Here is a 23,035-nt window from a genome sequence, read left to right as displayed (position 1 = left end):
AGCCAGACACCTGCACTGCACTCACAGATAGAACCCTGTGCTTATTTAGATCAATAAACCACTTCTTAACCAGTTAATTTGGTGAAATCGTGAGGTAACGATGTGACATTGTCAAGAGGAAATGAATAAAACAAAAGCCAGGGATAAAATTCTGCTAACAACAATCTCTTTGTCTCATCAGCATGAAATAATGCTCTTTTCAGAGATGACCAGAATCTGCCCTGTTTTTCCTCACATCTTCTTCAGGAGAAAAAAAAAAAGAATAGACCAATGTAAGAAAATTCGTCCTGTCCGGAGAACAATAGTAGAAATAGAACAAAAGGTGGTTCTTTTACTGCGCTCCTCGGCTTCTCAGAGATAAAATACCACGTGGAGAGACTTGAATTTGATCTCGTGCAGGCTCATTTATAAGCCAATCAAGTTTTCCTTTGGATCTTTGGATCTTACTGTTATCTCATGAGCCGATTATTTCAGACAATTTAAGATCAGTGCAGTGAGAGAAACTAAGAGTAGTTTTAAGATCTTAAATTAGGATCTGGCTGAGACAAGAGGAGGGCTATTACAAAGTATAATAAAAACGGTCAGAATCTCCACTGATGTTAAATTGAGCTCCTCTATAGGTTGGACAAAGACCTTATTTTGGAATTCTCATTTCATCTGAGGACGCACAAGCTTTTACACAATCGAACAGGTTCATGACTCTGATAAAAATGGTGTCTTTACCCAAAATGTCCTTTTATGAGATGCAAGATGCACTCGGCACATTATATAGTTGCATATGCAAAGTTTTCCAAAAGTGGTGATATTTCAGTTGCGCAGAGCTGCTAGTTTCTCATGTATCAAAACATTTTGGGATAATATTGCCTGCAGACCTGTTGGCAGTCCATCATACTCAGGCTAACTTAATTAGAGACAGTTTCCACTTCTAATCAGCCACAAAGCTACACAAAAGCTGCTTTTAATTACTGTAACCTTTCGCTTGCAAATTGTTGAAGCATGTGTTTTGCAAACCTCTAGAAACAAAAAGAAATACTTGTGGGGCTTTTTTTTCACACAGTTTTGATTCTCTGTCGACCTCTATGTTTCTCCCCGTCGATATCTCCCCTTCTCCCTCCCTGCTGCCTCTGCCGTACTAGTGTCTCTCATTCGGTGCCAGTGCTGCCTCTACTGCACCCACTCCCACAGAAAGCCAATAAATGAGAGAAGAAATCTATTATGGATCTGCGTTGTGCTGTTCTCTTCCGTCTTTCCCCCGTTTGGACCTCTGGGCTCTGTTGTATATTGATGATCCAGTGGGATGAAGAGGAAGCGTTTCACTGTCTCTGTCTGAGAGCTTTGAAAATAAGTGAGGGCAAAGAAAATGAATTTAGACAAAAAAGAGAAAGAGAGGTACAGAGAATAGATGGAGAACCTGTAGATGTGTTCAGAATCTAACAGGGAACACTGTTCCCCTGTAGAATTTTAGAAGGCTCTTTGTGAGTGAGACTTTATCCATGAGGGATGCTAAGGTGCCTGGAAGGGTTTCACCGGTCAGCGGCAGTCTGTCAGAGCACATACACAAGTTTATATTTGTGTCTTGCGGCACCTGCCCTTTTATTGCCCTTCCTAATGCTATATCCTCTACTACTGTAAGCTTCACCTCAGAAAATGAGATACAATCTTCACTCTCACCACCCAATCAGGAGTTGGTACCCAGGAGGCACATACCTCCTATTAAACCACAGCACCCTCGCTCTCTTCTCCACTCAGCCACCTGAGATCTCAATCTTGTCAACCTCCACTGTTTACAGTTAGCATCACAACTTTAAGCAAGTCCCCCGCTTCATGTGCTGCCCAGATGGTGCTCCTGGCCGAAGTCGCTGGCCACTGAGTGCAATGGCAGCTTGCTGGTTCATCCTGAACGAGTTTTTGCAGCCACTCCTCAATAATGATGTCCTGAACAAGGACAGCACAAGTCAGGGGTATTAGTTATATGGTGAGTTTATACAAAAACGTTCACTTAATTTCTATAAAAGCTGCTCCAGTCTCCACTGAGTCTAATAGCTCTGATCTCTTCCTAGCCACTTCTCTAATTAAGTAACGTCTGAGATGAGAGCTGAATACACGCAATCCCATCAAACCTTGCAGCTCAGAACACAAACGCGCTTCACAGTATGTCAGTGTCCAGCCTGACCTGAGCAGATTGCCACTTCTTTCCCGCAGGGACCCGCTATGTTCCATGTTCCAATGTGGGGGCAGACAGGACGTCCGCCCTAGAAGTGGGACATCTGGACACATAGACCTGGTGACTGTTCAGCAGACCTCTCTGAGGCCAGCTGACACCGACCTCACTGGGGTTTGATGTGTTTGCTCTCCCCATCAGGGTTCAGGCTACTGTATCCCCACCATGGTGTGCTTAACATAGAAAAAAATAAGAAAAAATAAGGGCAGTCCTTCCACTTGCAGGATTTTGATGCGTGCTGGTGAGTACTTGTGTGCTGGTGTGGCCACAGGCTATGAACCAAACTTTGTTCCTCAGTGGAACCTGCATACATTCTTGTAGTGGGTCTGTCTTTTGCGCCATCATGGGGCAGGTGGTTAGAGGGACGTTCAGTGATGATAATGGGTCGATGGCCCTGGGTTCTAATGTCTACTTTTTATTTTTGTCCCCCTTTGTCTTTTTAAAGTCTCTTAGTTGCATACCTGCCAAGGTGAAAGCAAATTATCAGTTCTGCTGACTTCAGCACATTTACAGACCTATTGGAGGGTTTTCTTGACTGCATCTCATCCCTGTCCCAAGTTCACATCCACTGTGATTCGTAGTATGGTGGCTTTTAAGAAGTCCATCACATTTATGTTTGCCATGGTTGTTGGGCTCAGGACTCCCTGCTCCCCACTCCACCCTTGGCACTGGATCTTCCCCGTCCCTTTGCACGGCCATGACTGAATTCTGACTCTTCACTTCCACCATTGTGCCCTCACACCTGAAGATCCAACTCAGTATGCGGGGGTCTAGGGGGTCTTCATCCGTAGCAGCATGAGGCAGTGGTAAGTTTTAGTGTAGTGTGGTGTTAGACCTTCAGGCAGGTGGTGATTAATACTACAGCACACTGAAAAATGGAGGACAAGACAAGAGCAGTCGTTTGGTCACACTTTTGAAGAAGGTTCCCTCAAAAATACAATATTATTCTTCAATGAGGCTGGATTGTGACATGTGCACCTGGAAGAATCTCCTGTTCTACCAGTAGGTAGAACCTTTTACCTTCTCACCTCTCTCACCCCGCCCTACCCCAGTTTCCATCATGAAGTTTCAAAGAGAGAGAACCAGTTGAGGCTCTGGGGTGGCACCACCTCCTGACTGGGCAGGGTGGTAAAGATCTTCTCCCATGTTGGTGCCTCTCAGGGCGTTAAAGCAATCTTGATGTCCATTAGAGGGACCTGCAAGTACTAATAAAAGTGGAGTTACATCCATGCAACTAGCAATTTTACATTCACCAACACCCCCACTTACCACACACACGGTTACACATTTTCATACACACACACACACACACACACACACACACACACACACACACACACACACAAAGATGCAGCACTGATAAGTCAGGCCTCCCTTTGCTCTCATCTCCCACTTGTGTCAAAAGTAATTTTCTTTCCATCTCTCTTGCTCCTCTTCCCAAATTTCTCTCTCGCTCTCATTTCCTCCTCACCTTTTTTAAAATCTTATCTCTTCTGCCTGCTCTTCAGTGTGTGTTCTGCATGTTGTGTTTGCCACTTTTGATCAACCTCTTACGTATACCAGACGATAGGTGTTAGACCTTTTAATCTCCCTGTCCAAAAAAAAGGTGTTCACCTCAAAATTGCCACCTTTAATTTCACTTGCAAACTTTTCTTTTTATTAAACCGTTAAATTTGAGGAACTGTGTTCACAATGTGCTTTATAAAATAGAGTTACCAGAATAATAATAAGCCATCATTCAGTTCTAGTGTGTGTGTGTTTGTATGTGTGTGTGTGTGTGTGTAAAGATTCTCAGTCAGTCTCAGTTCTATTCAAAGACAACTGGACTTGGTTGCTTAACAGAGAACATATTTAACCTCTAGTGGAGTAATTTAAACCTTCAGAGCGGTTAACGTCACATCTGATGAGTACCTTTATCTCACATGTGGTCTGAACAATACTCGAAGCACAAGTGATTAAATTCCAGGACTCAGTCAGGGTTGTTTGTGCATGTTTTTACCCCTGCAGCAGCTGCTTCACTGGGGTGTTTTCCCACCTTCCTTGTTTGGCATGTACGGATAAAATAAAACACATCTAGTCCCAAAGTGAAGTCCGCAATCAGACAAACATGCAAAAGATGCAGCAGAAACAGATCAAATCAACATAGAAGATGCAATAATTGAGGACAAAACAACTGGACGGAAGTACTGTAGATGATGAATGAACGCAGAGGATCACGTTGATGAGTGGGATCTGTCAGGTCTGTCCAGTAAGGTTCATTAGCAATGTGAACATGATCCGAAATAAAGCCAAACCAAATGACGTAGGTGCCAAACAATAATTATAAAAAGGTGCGCTTTGCTTTTTTTTTTTGCAGCAGCAGCAGCAGCAGAGCATGCTAACTGTGGCACACATATCAGACAAGAGAAGATGATAGACGCTAAAAAATATACACTCCACCCTCTTTTCGAGAAAGCTTCAGTGTAGTAAAACTTTAACCACATGATTGACCAACTGTTTCCAAATCCAAAAATTCCCAAACTTTCCTAAAAATACAAAATATCGCTCTTACATAAGGACAACTACAACATAAGGTAATTCCTCAAGACCTCTCCTTCTTTTGCTGATGGCTCTTATTCTTCTGTTCCAGCTACATTCCTACATAATATTGCTTGAACCGTCATTTTTTGGGCAGCATTTCTTTTTTAATCGCTTCAAACCAGCTGGTAGAAACAAGCATCCATGAGCGTGTCCATTTCTACAGCCCCGAGCAAAAACTGCTGACCCCCAACTGGCATTTTGGAAACAGAAAGAAAAAAATCAATGGAATGTGATGACATACTGTGCGTTCTCAAAGCTGCTGAAGGTAATTGTCATTTAAGCTGGTAAACATCACAGTATCTCCGGGAAATAATTAAGTGTTTGTGTGCATCTTGTGCCCTCTGTGTTGTGAAAGCTGTCACTCGATTCACACTGCAGCAAGGAACCTCAAGGCATAATTGATTTCGGTGTAAAATGAGATGTGTTGACTACTATTCAACAAAGAATATGCTGCTGATATGTTGTTGATCCATTTTGGAGAGGCTTTTGTAGCTCATCAACAGTGAAAACTAGCCTGTGAAATAGTCAGAGCTGGTGTCTTACCAAACTTTTTAGGTGTGATGCTCCTTCTTATGAGTCACACAAACCTCCCGCTTTGTTAATTTCAACGACCTTCACATCTTATCTGGTCTATTTGATCATTTTTATCCGAGTTATTGTTGTTACTGGTTACAGGTTTTGCTGCCTCTGGCCCTCAGTATTGCGACTGAGTATCTCGAATACACTTAATGGAAAGGTTACATCTGCATGACAAATATGTGACCTCAGATTAGACACTGACTGCATATAGCTGTATATTCTCTTCAAGTGATTTTGAAATCTACAACCTTTGAAAATGAATGGTTGCCTGAATAAGAGGGATGGCATGTTTAAAAAAAAAAACCCTCTCAGAGCACACCTTTCTCTTCTTCTTTGTTTTTGTTTTTTTTTTACTTCTGTATCACATTTCACCTTGTAACTGCCAATTAACAGCAAACATTTCAGCAGAGAGAAAAGGCTATTGGGAGGTGTGAAGGCATCTCTCCCCACACGCCCTCCTCTCAGAGATGGAGAGATGGAATGGAGGGACTTAAGGCCGTCTGGCAGGCATGTGGAAGTGGGAGAGAGGAGGAGGCATGGAAAGGACAGATTTTCAGCCTGCAGACAAGATAGGACCTAAATAAGGAGCACTAGTGCATGGTGCTGGGAGTGGCATTAGGCCGCCCTCGGTGCTGTGAGGACAGGGTGTCAAAATAGGAGTTTGTGGGTTTGTGTGTGTGTGAGTGTGTGTGCACGCGTGTGGGCGTGTATGGGACCACACTGCTGCTTATACCGAGGATGGAGGCTCGCAAACAGCCCATCCCATCTCTGTGAGCCGACTCCGTGTCAACAAAATCACGGTTTATTGGAATACAGATAAAATGAGCAGCGCAGTCACAAATGCACGACATACACTTTGAAGCACGAACAGTGAATGGCAGTGTGCTGGAAAACTGTTGGCCCAATAATTTTTCAGCCACTTAAAGCTTCGGAGATATTTTTTTGCGGTTTGGCAAACACATTATAGCGTAAAGTGCTTTTGCAATACATGCATGAAAAGGGGAAACGATTATGTATGCGCTTTAAAATGCTCCTGTTGGTGGTTTATAGTTGTGAAAGCAGACTGGGGAGGAAAGACTTGAGAGAATTGAATTAGGAGATTGATCTTTTAAACAACAGGTGGTTACATTATTAGTTGATCCATTTATTTGTGGATACAAATTTGATCCATTAATCAGGACAAAATGCTGTCTTTTCCCTCTGAAATGTTTTTTTTATTAAATCACCTTTTGTTTAACATGAAATGTGTAAATTGATTTTGTTGACTGCTGTAGACAAATGGACAGTTTGAAGACACCTATAACGCTTTGGCCGAATTACGTCAGGTAGTCAAAGTTTACTGCATAAATCATTGATCAATAATAATAGTGTAAAGCTGTTAGCCAAAATCATATGTATACACATGCAGAACGGGTATTGCAGTATTCCCTTGCTCATTCTTCGTAATATAGCGCTGCTTTTATAATGTGGATCCTTTTTTTCCAGAATTGTACAGCTGCCTTCATAAATTGATATAATGAAGTAATTATCATATAGTATACCTAGCATTTAGCTTTAGTTGCAACAATCATTGAGGTTTTATTGCCTCTGCTGGTCACCCACCTGCCTCCTGTCTCCTCAACATTTGGTGTATGAGTGTTCATCCATGTTGGTTGTGTGTGTGTGTGTGTGTGTGTGTGTGTGTGTGTGTGTTTGTGTGTGTGTGTGTGCACGTGTGCGTGCAGGGTTATTCAAGCCTGTAAAGAGCCCATGTCTGCAGGTCAGGGTGAGAGTGGGTGTGACGTATAACAGCACTTCCTGCCCCGAATGTTTCCCATAGCAATAAGTCTTCCTCGGTGAAGGCCTCAGCCATCAATCTCTCACAACACATACTTTGGAAAATAACCTCAGTACATAAGCGCTGTGATGCACATGTGCTGAGTGTGTGTGTGTGTTCATTCTTTTGTTGCTCCATCTTGTGTTTGTGTAACAAAGAGCGTGGAGAGAGTGCATATTTGAATTAAAAGGAACTGTGAGTGTGGCAGAGAAATATGGCAGTTTCTGTGTGAGTTAACATCCACATATTTCCGTTTACATACATGCACTCTATGTAGATATGTACAGGCACACATACACTCAGACGTATGCAGAACATCCAATGTTACCCCCCCCACACACACACACACACACACACACTTTATTGGATTTATGGTTCCTTTGAGTCTGAGCTGTTAATGGAGAGACTGCCACTTATCAACGCCAGCTTTAACGGCAGACCGCTAAAAACAGGAGGAAGAGTGATAGTTTGTTTTTCATCATCTCGCATTGGAAAAAAAAAAGAAAAAAGTCAAATGATGTCGAGATTTATGGCATTAGCTCACCTTTGAGGCAGAATTATTAGGCCCAGTAACCTCCAGATTAGAGAAATAATCAACTAGATGGCTGTGAATTTATACACTGCATCCTGTGTGTCCCTCATTGTGAGTATTGCTATTGACATTCTCCTGTCACCCGTCCCCAAGCCTATCAATGTTCCCTAACGGCATGCACTTCAGCAGCAGCATGTAATTAAAGGTTTCCCCGCTAAAATAAAGGATTAAATATTCAGAATACCCTTCAAAGGATGTGTCATTATTAGCACGCCTGTGTTTAGGTGGAGCTACCTGTTGAGTTCAAGCCTATAGGGATGAAACACAAATAGAAGAATAATTAGGTACATGAAGGTAGAGCTAGCTTGCCCTGCCCCGAATGATTGAATATTTGCTTTTTGAGTGATTTGGTTTGGATAAAACAGCTGGCATACACCACTGTGACGATCTTAAATTTTTGTTTTGTTTTTGCATTGATGATAATTGTATTAAGATGATGTTTTTCTTGTATACAATTACTTGATTTGATTTTAGAATATTTGCCCTTTTCTGTGTATTTTCTAGGGGACTTGGATTGCTTTGAAAGGTGCCGTTCTCCGGTTAATTCTCTGCAAAAGAAGCTAACCAGCCCAATTACAGTTGTCACAATACTAGAATTTATAACTCCAGGCAGAAAAAAGTGATTTTCAAAAAAGAACGATGCAAACAGTAACATTAAGAAACCAATATTTTTAGGTTGTCTGAGGTAGTTGCTGAATAAAATGCTGGAACTTGGGTTGCTTCGTAGTGCGAACAGGATCTTGCCTTGCCGCTGGAGCTCTTGAGTTGTTGTGCTTGTGTTGAGTTGACACTTGATGTTTTGTTGCATATCAAATAGTTTGTCAGCTTCAATCTGGGACATTTCGGGAAACTCTATACTTATCAGACAGTGAGTTGTGTGAACACAGTTGATTAATGTTACAGATGTATGACTGATAACACTGGCTGCCTAGCTCGTACGTGCATTAACGTCAGTTGTCAATTTTAGCTGGTAGCAGTTAGCTTTATGATAGCTTAATACCTCGTGTAATGGCCAATAATAAAATGGCAAGCTGCCAGCAAGGGAACATTTACAATAAATGTTTAATACTTCAATGGTGTTGAATTCGGAGCTTTGCTAACTTCTGGAAATTCCTGGTGAAGAACTGGAGTGAGAATGCTTTTCCAAGTTTGATGTGCCACTCGCTCGCTACTTCTGTCATCCCCATTGTTTGCCTGCAGGCTTATCAACATTCCCTGGTTGTTTGCCTTGTATGCTCAGTAATTCCAAATGGCACTGACTTTTGACCTTAAACTGGTTGTGAGGGCTTAGCAGCAGTACTTTCCATGTTTAGCTCTTAACTTGGACAGATGAAGAACTGAAGGCATGGTTGGTATCGATACTGCTGCATGAGTATTGTGTCCAAAGCTCATTTTTAGTCTCTGAGTATATCTTACATAGTTAACAACTGCTACATTTGGTTAAATATTGATTGGAATATCTTTAAGTAGCCAGCTTAATAACCGACATTGACATAATCTTAAAGGGAATTTACACATAATATGCCTAGAAGAAAGACAAAGCCAAAAATCCCATGATCTTAATTGATGAGCACTTCCTTTCAAAGGAATAGAGGGAAGTGGCTGTTTTGCGTTAATCACTGCAGGGTATTCATTTTGTTGATTTGCATGACAACTTATGCAAATCATGTCAGTCACGATTTTCCAATTACAATACCAAAGGCAGAGAACAAGTCAGGAGTGAGCATGTGCAGCAGGTTTAATGCGCGCTGCAGGATGGACTGTGGAGAGGACAATAGCAGACTGAGAGGGCTTGGTTTCCAGTTCACCTTGGACTCACTGAACTGTATGCAAATGGCATTTATCATTTTCAGTCATAATGATAATAAAAATCAATAATAAACATGATTTGACAGTCAATACTTTCTGTGAAAGAGAACGGAATTTCAAACGGTAACTGTGTCTCCTTTGCCTTTAAGGAAGAAAGCTTTACTATGTGGATTTAACAGCAGCAGCAAGATGTCACCATCTGGAGTCAGTTAAAGTCTTCAATGCAGAAATCTTCTCCTTCATTGCTGCTGTTGCACACTTTTATCACTATGTATGAGTTACCAATGAAACCGCAGGTCAGCGACACAATCAGATTTCATCCCAACCTTACTGCAGGCCATTAAGAATGTTAATAATGGTCAGTGTCTAACCAGTAAAGACTATTTTTCACATCCTAATAACAGTGACAAGCAGAAATCATAGCCATGCAATCAAAAATATTCTTTATACACATAAAACACACAAATCAGTCAGCTAAACAGGTTATCTATACATGTTTTAATCAAAAGCTATTCATTTAACCTTGGAAGAGTTTCTCCGTCATGTGGAAGTGTGGCTGGCTAATCCATAGATTACACTGCAACAGTATTTTAATGATTAACATCCTACACTTCAGGTTGTTTTATGTAATCAACAGTTTTTTTTTGATTGGTTAAGTGGGTAAAACCTTTTGATTTGCATCATTATTTTCTTAAAAATCTATAAATTGTAGAAACTATGCAGTGCTGTCTTTCACACATCTATGAGCAGCAGCATTTTCCAGATAGTTATAAACAACTCTGCTGCCATAAACATTGGGAAAAAAGATGGTGATAAGAGCCCTACAACCTTCAGCTCCCATAGAATATTCATTTACCTTTGATTTTACTGTATTTTCAAAATAGCTATCCTCGGCTTGTTTTTATGTCCGTGGATGTTCGCGCATACCTTTGAAAAGTAACTCAGATCGTTCTTGGATAACTGAAGAAGATACCTTTGTTGCCAGAGCTCTTGTATGCAACTCCACGTCATGCAGCATTGAGACAAAGCTGTTACCTCCAGATGAAAACATCCAAATCCAACACAAACATTCCTGCCAGCAGCAATTACAGGAGCAAAGCAAAGACTCATCAAGCAACGCACACGGCGCACAAGCACAATGATGACTATTCTACCTGCTGTGCAATTTCAGTCATGATTGGAAGAAGCATCGCAGATTTGCAACACACCTTCTGTTTGTCTTCACTGCCAAATGATTCCTCATTCAAATAGGATGACATGAGTAGGGACACTCAAGCTATCCACTCATATTTCTCAGAATTCATTCATCACCGTCAAGTTCAAACCAGAGATTTAAGTGATTGCATAAATATAGAACAACGGAGTAATATGCAATGTTCCTGATATACAAATCCAATGCTGAACCCATCTTATATTTTATTTCTAGATATATTTCCAAACTATTAGATATAATTTAGTGCAGGTATCATGCCTACTTTCTATAATTTGTATTGAAAATATCCAATCTCAAAAGAGGACATCAACTAATTTAAAAGACACCAACAAATGCATTAAACATTAGGTACAAAGTTGATGTCATATATTCATGTTTCTAATTCTGATTTACAACCTCCATCCGTGGTTCATGGGTTCATCCCTGGAAAAAGTTCAGTTGCTCCACCAAATTCCGTGAAATGTTACCCTGTAGTTTCTGCTCCCTGCCTACCAACTAAATTATCCAACTACTTACCTAATTTCCTTTCTACTGAACTACCAACCAAGCTAGTTAGCTTTCTATCTATACCAACAATTTCCCTAACTACATACTGACCTACTGAACTACTTACTTACCAATATAATCAACCTAACCAATTACCCACCCAACTACCTACCAGCTTTTTACAATACACCAACCTACCAACCCAGCTATCCATGTAATTCACAATTATCTTGCTAACTTCCCAACAACTTGCCTAACTACTCTCCCGAATTACCTACTTACTTAGTGCACTGAACTAGCTACCGACCTGGCTAACTACCTGCCAAATGCTCACTCAACTAATTACTTAACTCCCAATTACCTCGCTAAGTATCCAACAACTTGCTTAACTACCTACTAAGTCCCTATTAATTTAAAATACTAAAGTACCTACCTACATATCTTACCAGTTCCCTTTAACTACCATCCAACTAAACCTACCTCAAACTTACCTACCTACCTGCCAACCAACTACCAATTCCCAACTACCTAACTCACCTACCCACTAACCTAAGAACAATAGAAATAGAGCCAGGTTTACAAAGGTAAAAAAATACATAGTAAACTAGTTCTATTGACTGACCTCTACCAAATCCATTATTTAACCATACAGACAGGCACTTATTTCTTAATCTCTGGGACTTTGAACCATTTGTTTCCCATTTTAGGGAAATCCCTGGCATATTTTCCAGCCTGTGTTCATCCCCCCACCACCACTACCCATTCCTCCTTGGTGCTGCTACGGTTTCTTTCTTCCTTGATTTCACTCTTTTCATGCTCTTGTTCATCCCTGGGAGACATAGAGCATAGCGGCCTAATTAGTTATCCAAACACCTTGTGAAACGCGATAATGGATAAAGCACACATATTGTCTGTGGACACACATGCACCGACACACACACTTGGCCATGCTGTGTCAAAAGGATTTCCCTGGCATGTAATTAAATACTTGTTGCATATGACCAGTTGCACTTGGGCTTATTTAGTTGTTTGAAAGCCTAAGGTTAACACTCCATGTTCCGCTATAAACAAGCAGTCTTTGATTGTAACACAAAGGATCTGAAGCAGTACACACAAATTACAGCACAGGGAGGTTTGGGACTAAAATAGAAGAGATTATTTCCATCTCCATATCTTAAATAACCCCCAAAGACACATAATTAACAGATAGAGGGCATTAATTTTGAGATCTACAGGCAGAGCGGGACGAAAGGAGAGACTGTCGGCAGCACACAGAAACATGATGAATGGCGCATGAGTAAATCTGTGTGCAGCTAATTCTAGATCAGTGCCAGAGCTTTTCTTCAGTAACACACACACACACACACACACACACACACACACACACACACACACACACACACACACACACACACAAAAGCCTCCTCTACTAGTCTCTTTTTCTTCACTGTCTCCCCTCTGCTGCACTTTGATCTACCATAGAAACGAAGCAAGAGCAACGAACAGAATGTAAATAACATTGAAGGGGCGCTCCATCGGTCACAGTGTCCCCGTTAGCCCCGTTAGCCCCGCTGGCTAATCAGATCAAATGCTTAACCTTATTTAGAGTTTATTAGTGGTGTCCCCCTGTGGAATGAGGAGGAAAGTGAATATCACAGCAAGAAGGAAAGAGGGGTGCAAATGATGGCTTCCTGAATATAAATTTAGAGATTGAAGAAACCTTTAAGGCTAACACTTGGCACCTTGCTTTGGGAGGTCTTTCAACAAGATGTCAGAGTCTGGCTGCAGGGTTTCCAGGAGTCTGCAGCCACAGAGGTGGAAGTGAGTTGGGATCATAACCTGGAACAAAGTTAAGACCATGAGCCCCAATCAAAAACCTGGCTCCGGACCTTCACAATTGGGTCATATGTGTGAATGTGTGTGTTTGTGTGTGTGTGCTCTGTGGCAAACGGCTGGATTAGATTAAATAGCATGTCCTATTATCCGACTATACTGAAAATCGATGCTTCCATTAGTCACTATTCAAGTCTGCATGAGTTGATCTTGTTTTGAATCACGCTCGACTCCACTCAGCCAACTCTGTTACAAATCCAAACCATGACGACGCTTTTAAGTCTGAGTCATCCGCACACTTTGATCATGTTTGTGTTGCATGTCATGTGATAATCCGTGACCTCCACATTACACGACTTCTCAACTTCTGCTATTCTTTCTACAGAGATGGCCCTCAATTTATCATCTACAATTCCTTCAGCATTTTACTTTCAATGGAGTCACTTATGTCCTTTTCCTTCACCTTGATCATTTATTCTTGTGTGTCATAATTGCTTTATCCACACACAAACACACAGCAACACAAGCCAGCATATAACAGTGTATCTCTTGGCTACCGCATAACTTTTTCACTCAGGGGTGAGAGTGGCTTGACACTGAATCCATTTTATTTTATCCCTAATTGTTTTCTGCCTGAGGATTATTGCAAAGTGATTTGTGCGGGCTGGAGAACACACAGTGGACGTGTGAACGTTACAGTGTTACATTTGTCAGCCTTGATTTGTTTGCTATAATCGTAATTGACTTGTGTCTCCGCACTGGAGGGACAAAATCTAATGAACAAAGAACTTCTTTACCTCTGCCGTAAGTGATATAAACTGTGTGCTTAATCACTCTGTACTTTTACAGTCCCATTATTCAAATTTTTATTAATTTCCCATAATGCATATCTGTCATCAATATACATGACTTTCCTCACTGTGTTTTATATGTAGATTTTAATTAAAATGCAAATCAAGCAATGGGTTTGAATGATCACAGCGTTTCTCCATTGCAGCTTTGTAAATGGACTCTTGCACTTGAGGTATCTATTGAATATTGTATATATAATATTTCTGATAAATGGGATTGTGCTGCCCACTTTGCGCTCTGCACACCATAGTGTTAAGAAGATGCAGATAGCATTAATGCAACATAATACACTCTTAATGGAGAGCAGCTAGCCAGAAGATAGACCATCACTCACACTCACTGACCAGCAGACACTACATGCAGACAGAGCTCTGTGTGTGTGTGTGAGTGTGTGTGTGTGTGTGTGTGTGTGTGTGTGTGTGTGTGAGTGAGTGTGTGTGTGTGTGTGTGTGTGTGTGTGTGTGTGTGTGTGTGTGTGTGTGACAACTTCACATTGTGAAGACTCACCTCACTGTTGGCTAAAAGCAAGTCCCCATGACATACATAATTAAATTCTGCAGTGAAGATGTTTAAGGCGATGTCAGGGTAAAGGTCATTGTGATCCAGCAAACTGGACCTGGCAGTGGCAGACAGGTGTTTGAGAAACATTCAAGTCCTGTTTATAACTCCGCTTTTTAAATTGGGAATGAAAAGGTTTGTAGAGTATGAAATAAATACTGTACTTTTGAATTCTGATGCACATGGCTTCAAAGTTGTGGTTTGAAGTCATGTCGCTGAAGTGTACTTCATTCATAGCTATTGCTAGCATTGTACCGCAAATCAATGATTATGCTTTAAAAATAATCAACAACAGCAGTGTGTCAATGCCTAAATTTAAATGTGCGTATAAATTGAAGCGATACATCGGTAATTAACTGATTTTTTTTTTTTTTTTTTACCGATCTGGGTTGTCTGCATCCCTAGAAAGCGTACTTAACTGCCTCTGGCAAGCCACTGGTATAGTCCTATGATATCCTCCTTTGTGCACACACGTACAGGTTCATGACTCTTCATTTAGTTGATGACTTCAGCAGTTCTGTCGTGAATGTATCACACAAATAAGGAAGGCTGATGAGTAAGGCCCTCTCTCACTGTTTGGCCTCTATGAATCATTCAATTGTTTTCATTTTTGCATGGATTCTGTGGGAAGTACTTCATCTTTTGGAATATCTTCAACTCACCACTAATATTTTCTCTTCTTCTTCCTACACTCACCTTTGCTTCCAATCTGCTTCTCCCCCTCAGTATCAGCCTCTCTCCCTCTCCGTCTCTCTCTAGAGACGCTGGTTTGTTAATGACTTCACTGCGGTTTGTCTCTCAGTTGGCGCTGACTGCGGTTGATTATCTCACCATCAGCATTCAACATCTGAGAGACCCTCCCTCCCTCCGCCCTTGCCACTCAGCCGCGATGCGCAAACAACTTGCGATGTCACACAGACATGAATATTAACGAGCGGCTGCATGCTACAGCCGGCCTTTCTTCAGGAGAGAAAAAGCAAGGAATTATTCAGAGAGATGCTTGTCTTGTGTGAAATATTGATGAGTTGTGGGATCCGTGTGAGATCTTTGACTGCCTCGAGCGAGGCTCACCTTTGTTGCGGAGCTGCATGCTCTCTGGACAATGTGATGTGATGATGAACAGGTACAACTTGCACAAATCTGTTTAAAAAAGCAACAGCGAGCGGTGTGAAGGTTGCGATCCCTTCTCTCTCCGCTATGATTAACATGCTTGCAGAGAGACTTTTAGATTTGATACAGAATTTTAACTGGAATAAGAAGCTTGAGGATAAAAGTCTATCAAAGCCAGATCACGCCCTTGGGCAAAGTGACTTGGTACATTACAGCTTTCCTGACGTGAAAGGATAAGAAGGCTGATAGAAAGGCAGGCTAATTGCTTGTGAAAGTCTTCCTATTAGCTGGAGGAATCAAATCATGTGTGTGGGAATGGAGTGCCATTTTAACCTCCACTAGGCTACATGGTACTTGGTTTGGGGCTTTTTTTTGTGTGGGTGCTTTTTTGTGTGTGTGTTAAGTTGAACCGGCAATGAGTCATACATAAACGCAAAGCCTCAGAGTTTTGGAAGCATTTTTATTTTATCATCCATGTAAAAGAAAATTTGGCAGGTACCGTATATTTACTATGGCTGGGTATTAACATTGAATTTTGATTTATATCATTTCTATTTGGATTATTTTTGGGATAACAACAAACAGCTTCTGCTCTTCATAAAAATCAGACACTGCTCCCATTGATATTTCAATATTTAATGATTTTCTGATAAATAAAAACAAATATGCACTGAATTAAGTCTGTGTCCTTTAGTGGACAAAGTCCTCCACATTGCTTGGTTCCATCATGACAAATACACATAAAGCAGAATAAATGCTGCACTTGTATGTCTGATTTTAGCGACATGCATTCGTTGAGATGCAGCTGCTAGCCTGACTGGTTGGCTAACTTAGCCTAGTTACTGTACCTTTAGAGCCTTTAAAGTTCTGCTAGAAACAAGCCAAGCTAAAGTGATTTAATGCTGGACTCATTGATACGTGCTACTAATCTAACCTTACATGTATTAGTCTTCCCATGTTGAAAGTCATTTCTGCACCACTATTTAGCCAACTAATGTTAGCAATAAGCTTCTAGCTGTAACAAACCAACATTACGTGAGCGGCAGTGCATAAATTACTTCCAACAAAGGGATGGGATGATGATATACTGTGTTTGTGTGTATATATCTATATATATATAGATATATACATATATATGTATGTGTATATATATATATATATATATATATATATATATATATATATATACACATATATATATATATTTATGTACAATTGCTTGATTTACTAACAAAGGCATGTTTCACTGGTTGATATGCTAATTTGACTCACGTGGTGGGAGCAAAAGGACTCAAGGGACTCCGACCCTGTGATGCATTTGTTTGTTCCTGCATGCCATTGAATTTTGTAGAACCACATAGTCGAAGATACCATCACTCTTAAAATGCTTGAGTGTGAGGTTTTTAGCTGCTGCCTCTTCATCCATTGTCTTCCGCTTATTCCTGCTAAGGGTCGCGGGGGGGCTGGAGCCTATCCCAACGGCTATGGGCGAGAGGCGGGGTTCACCCTGGACAGGTCGCCAGTCCATCGCAGGGCCAACACATAGAGACAAACAACCATTCACACTCACAGTCACACCTACAGTCAATTTAGAGTATCAATCAGCCTCGTCCCCTCTTGATGTCTTTGGACTGTGGGAGGAAGCTGGAGTACCAGAGAGAACCCACGCAGGAACAGGGAGAACATGCAGACTCGAACAGTGCTAACCACTGCACCACCATGCTGCCTCCTGCTGCCTCTTATTTGAGTGAATTCTTGCTTTGACTGGGCCATCCGCTTGCAGCCATCACTCATGCCACCTCAACACATACATGCATGCAAATCAGTGCTTCTTTTGGTCATTATTGATGTGACCAGGAGCCGTAAAAATTATGCTAACGTTTTGGTCGTATGAAATTATGAATTAATGTCATTTTATGCAAATGATGACTGATTTCATTTGGAGAATTGATTTTCTTTAACCTGATATAATATATAAATTTGGACACAATTTACTGAAGAGCAAGGACCATCCATGTGGGTTTCAGGGGCAGAGCTCAACAGTGAGTCAGTAAAGAGTTACAGCTTACAGAACTCAGGGGAGCATCATCCTCTAGCCATGACCACCAACAAGTTATAGCTGCACTCGGCCACACACACATATAAAATACACTCATTCACTCTGCAGCAGCCCCCTCCTCACTGCCCATCATTTATTGGCTAATGTCTCCTCTCTCCTCGGCCATCAAAATCTTGCCGCTGTATCTATTTTTCTTGTTTCCCACCCCTCCTTCTATGGAGAAATCAGCTATATCAGCACTACCTCCCACCCTGAGAATACATACACAGAGACACACAGAGACACACACACACACACACACACACACACACACACACACACACACACACACACACACACACACACACACACACACCAGATGAGCAATAAGACCAAAGAAAGAATGACCTGATTTAGTCTCTGTCTGTTTACGGTTGTAAACACGCATATATTTTAGCATTGGATCATCAGCACACACACATGCACGGACAACTGGATAAAAGAGCATGTGAGTGTGTGAGAGCTTGAAGCCCAGAATAGCTGCAGAGCCTAATGAAGGGCTTTCTCGCCATGACTCATCCTCACCAAACTCTGGCTTCTGGTTGGAGGTTTATACATTCCTGTATAGTAATGTGTGTCTCTCTCACCTTGCTACAGTTCAACATCTCCCCATTACAATCTCTCTCACCCTCTTCTCCTAACACAGCCATCGCTCTGCACACATTCTCTGTCCATCTCAGCCTGCCTGTCCCCTCTCATTCCCGTGGGTAGCGGCAGGATAATTGGAAGCAGAGGCTCTTCATTGAGATGATGCTAAAGCCAGTCAGGTGGAAAGCTCTCTTAATAGACCTCTGCTCTTTTCCATGCACACACACACATGTGCGTGAACAAACACACACGCACCTTTGCACACCTATTTTCCCCTACAGACGTGGGATTAGTCAGCTTTTCACAGTGAAAACAGCCGCTCATTTCCTCTAACTGTGCTGCTTCTCCTAACTTCTCTCCTCAGTCTGTCCCCTAATTTACAGCTCACTTGAGACACCTGCGCTGCAAATCCATTCTTTTGTATCGCTCAGTTGCAATCATATCTCACATCTCTTCCTTGATAACAGGCAATCCTCCGGCTGGCTTTTTTCACAATGCTGGCTGCACGCCTCCGATTGCCTCAACCCGTATCACATTGCAATATTTAATCTGCCTTCTCATGTCAGGCCAGTTTCGGTGTGTTTTCTGACGGTATCCATTTTGTTTTCTCTTAGCTAGGAAAAATGATTCAGGGCCCTATCTAGCTTATGCCAGATGATCATGATTTGGAAAAGAAAAATCCCTCCCTAGTTTGCAGAGCCTCTCCTCTCTTCATCCCCTCCATCATACCTTCTATCAACCCCCTCTTCCCTGCAGTCCGCTGCTGAAACCAAGATGGCTGCCTTCCAACTCAATTTGCGTTCAGCGAAGGGGCTATTTGCATGAACATGTGTCACATCGTTTAGCTGACATCCCAGCGTGACAATCTCACGGAGAAGAGTGAAATCATGCATGATTATCCTTTTTTGGTGCAGCTTTTTCCTGAGTGGTGGCATTGCAGTTTTCTCAAATGTTGTACTTAAAGTTTAAGTGAAACACAGGCTTCACTTAATACCACTAGATTAAAAACAGAGAAAGGTTATAGATTGTAAAGTCTTGCATACACATGCAGTGTAAGAGTACATGTGGGAACATAAAATGAAAATCAAAGTGGCACTCGGGGAGGGGAATTTAAAGGATAGCAAGGTGAGAAACACTGTCCTTTATTAAAACCTGTAAATCAGCGATCTACAGCACACACACTCACACACAGATTCATGTTTATGCAGAATCAAACTGTTGTCATTGTTTTTTTTAATTAGTGTGTATACGGTGGGAACTGTCAGGGTGCAGGTGGCAAACATGTTAAATGGAGTTAATAGCTGAACCTGGTTGCACGACTGCTTAAATGTGGTCCTTGTAAGATGAAGAGCACACTTACAATTCTATTAATTTAGTTATTGCCCCCTTCAAAGTTTTATTTGCCACAACCTCAAATTAAATGTCTCCATAATCATAGAAGGCATGCCCTTCTTTATTATTTGATGCTTCAACTGAGACAATAATATAATAGGATTTATTATTTTATAATGTTTAAACTAATAATAGCACAAATTGTACACTACACTTTTATACCAGTAGATGGCACCAACCCATGATGCATAATATTAGCCATTGCTTGAGGGAGCCCATGACGACGCCAACTTCCGGGTTACGACTTTACAAAAAAATCCTTGTAGCTCTTTATTAATTTTTTTCACAGCAGCCACCTAGATTTTAATACCTTGTAAACACGTATAACCAATGGCAATTATCAAGGTTCTGCTGTATTTGATTACAAACTTAATTAATGGGAAGAACACCTGTGTAGCATCAGTCCTGTCAAAATGGCTGCCGTCAACCGCGTCATTTACCGTCAGAACCACTGTGTGGGTCCTCACAGTCTTGCAATACATGTCAGTCTTCCTCTCAGCTGCAGAATAGTCAGCTTCAGGCACTTCAAGGGCATACTGCTGCTGCTTCAGCTCTGCTTTTACGGAGGTAACAACAGTTTTTTTCTTCCTTGACTTAGCTATTATTACATCTAATGTAATAATGTTTAGGCTAGCGAGCGTTAGTTAGCCGCCAGTATGGCGCATTAAATAGGTGCTTAGAGCGTCAACGGCCATGCTACACACACTGCCAGCAGAGCCAAACCGCTACCGTGGTTTTTGTTTTTCACTTGTTTTAAAATGGAATTATAAATATCAATATTAATTGGCTACCGCCGATTAAGCAACTTGTCAATCTCACTTATATGGGTGGTTTGTTAACTTTACCTGCTTATTTGGATGAAATGCCGTGAGCATCCCATGCTAGCAATGAGAACAAGCATCTGCCCCTATGAAAATTATTGAGAAGTTCAAATGGCCTTTATTTGTTTAGCTTTATCCGCTTGATTTGACCACTGTTCGATTCTCTATATAAAATCTGTCTTTTCAAATATGTGCATCGGTCACAAATTTTACCGTTAATTTTGGTCTCAGCATTTTCGGATTACTTAGTTGTTTGCTTAATTCTTTAACTGAAATTAACACGGAAAAGAGATGCACTTTGCCATATAGAAAAATGGATATTTATAGTGCCATGTTGGTATTATAACGTCATGACAACATTTCCCGGTGAAACTATCGATGATGAACAGTTACACCTGGAGCAAATTTAAGAAATTATCTTTATTACAAAGAGACTACATTAGATAAGTTAAATATACTAAGATGGGAGACTAACATGCTCATAAGAAATAACAAATTCAGCTGTATTTAAAATGTTTTGGATTCAAATCAGCCAAGGATCACATGCTAAATATTTAACCAGTATAGTTTTCCTTTTCTTTTCTTGTGTAAGTCTACTAATTGTGTGCTTGCGTAGGCTACAGCAGTAAAGCCACAGGCCGGGGTCTGCTGTCAGGGTTCTCAGCGTTTCTGTTTCATTCACATGCCAGAGCCCAGGCATACATAGCTAATGTTGCTACTGGGCGATGTCAATGTATTAGCAGCAAGTGCGTTCTCACCAGGGTTTGAAGCAATGTTGTGGTACTTTGTTCAAGCTTTTAGTACTTGAAACATGGATGATCAGAGGTAACATTAGATGGTTGTGGTTAAATAATATAATCACACTTTTTACAGCTGAATTGTAGTGTTTTTTTCAGTTTTTGATTAAAGAAAACTTTCTATATACTGGCTGAAGTTTTCTTGATCAAGGTTTTACATTAAAGTTGTTGGGTTTTTTTTCCAAGGAAAATTTGTCATTTTCATGCTTGCAGGCTCTTGTGTCTAGATACTATCAAATTTGCCGCTGCACTACAGCTCTCTAAATAGCAGGAAGACTGGGAAAATGTTTAGAATGAAAATACTGTGTATAAATTTGTGAATTTCTTCATGGTAGGATATTCTGTCGAGGCTGCCATAACTGTCATGTTATGATTTTAATGTCAATGAACATCACAAAAGAGCAATTCAGATGAGGTTTGTTCAATTTTTCCTGAGCTCAGAAAGACATGACAATGAAATCATGTTCACAAAATGAATTTTTAATAAAGGTTGCTGATTAGCTGCAGAAAAGGTAAAGCAGATGTGACACAGGAATTGCAAAATAAGGGTTCCCCTAACTGGTCACATCGCAACATGGAAAGGATGGATGTTTGGATTTTGCAGTCAATATAGGCTGGTTTATTGTTAAGCCACTACAAAATACCTAGCATCAAATATAAGATACTGAGCATGAAGGTTAAGTAAGTTATGAAAGTTGAAACAAACTTTATATTGTGATGTTTAATATCAACACAGAGTGGAAATCATATCAATCCATAATTCTTTGCTCATAACAGTATCAGGACACAGCAATTCCGCTGTCGATATATTGTATCTACAATAGATCACGATACATGTTTGACTGAAGAAAGACCTTTTTTAAGAAGTACTCCCCTTATGTACAGTGGATATAAAAAGTCTACACACCCCTGTTCAAATGCCAGGTTTTCGTGATGTAAAAAATGACAGAAAGAAAAATAATCTTACAACTTTTTCCACCTTTAATGTTACTTATAACCTGTACAATGCAATTGAAAAAAAAACCTAAAACCTGTAAAGGGAAAAAATAAAAAACTGAAAATAACCTGGTTGCATAAATATGCACACCCTTAAACTAATACTTTGTTGCAGCACCTTTGGCTTTTATTACAGCACTCAGTCTTTTTGGGTAGGAGCCTACCAGTGTTGCACATCTTGATGTGGCAATATTTGCCCACTCTTCTTTCGAAAACCGCTCCAAATCTGACAGATTGCGAGGACATCTCCTGTGCACAGCCCTCTTCCCATCACCCCACAGATGTTCGATGGGATTCAGGTCCGGACTCTGGCTGGGCCATTCCAAAACCTTAATTTTATTCTGGTGAAGCCATTCTTTTGTTGATTTAGCGGTGTGCTTTGGGTCATTGTCGTGCTGAAAGATGAAGTTCCTCTTCATCCTTAGCTTTCTCACAGAAGGCCGAAGGTTTTGGGCCAATACAGACTGGTATTTGGAACTGTTCGTAATTCCCTCCACTCTGACTAAGGCCCCAGTTCCAGCTGAAGGAAAAACAGCCCCAAAGCATGATGCTGCCACCATCATGCTTCACTGTAGGTATGGTGTTATTTTGGTGATGTGCAGTGTTATTTTTGCGCCAAACATATCTTTTGGAATTATGTCCAAAAAGTTCAATCTTTGTTTCATCGGACCATAACACATTTTCCCACATGCGT

At 40.9% G+C, this 23,035-nt stretch overlaps 1 protein-coding gene across 1 annotated transcript in view; it reads left to right on the top strand.

Annotated features, from left to right (window-relative positions):
* The window catches only part of csmd2 (CUB and Sushi multiple domains 2), a 280,010-nt gene that overhangs the window by 19,891 nt on the left and 237,084 nt on the right, over positions 1-23,035 (top strand).

Source organism: Aulostomus chinensis, chromosome 22 (genome assembly GCF_037954235.1).
Source record: "Aulostomus chinensis isolate RoL2024-O1b breed Wild chromosome 22, RoL_Achi_v1.0, whole genome shotgun sequence".
Taxonomy (NCBI): domain Eukaryota; kingdom Metazoa; phylum Chordata; class Actinopteri; order Syngnathiformes; family Aulostomidae; genus Aulostomus; species Aulostomus chinensis.
This window is presented reverse-complemented; position numbering and strand designations above follow the sequence as displayed.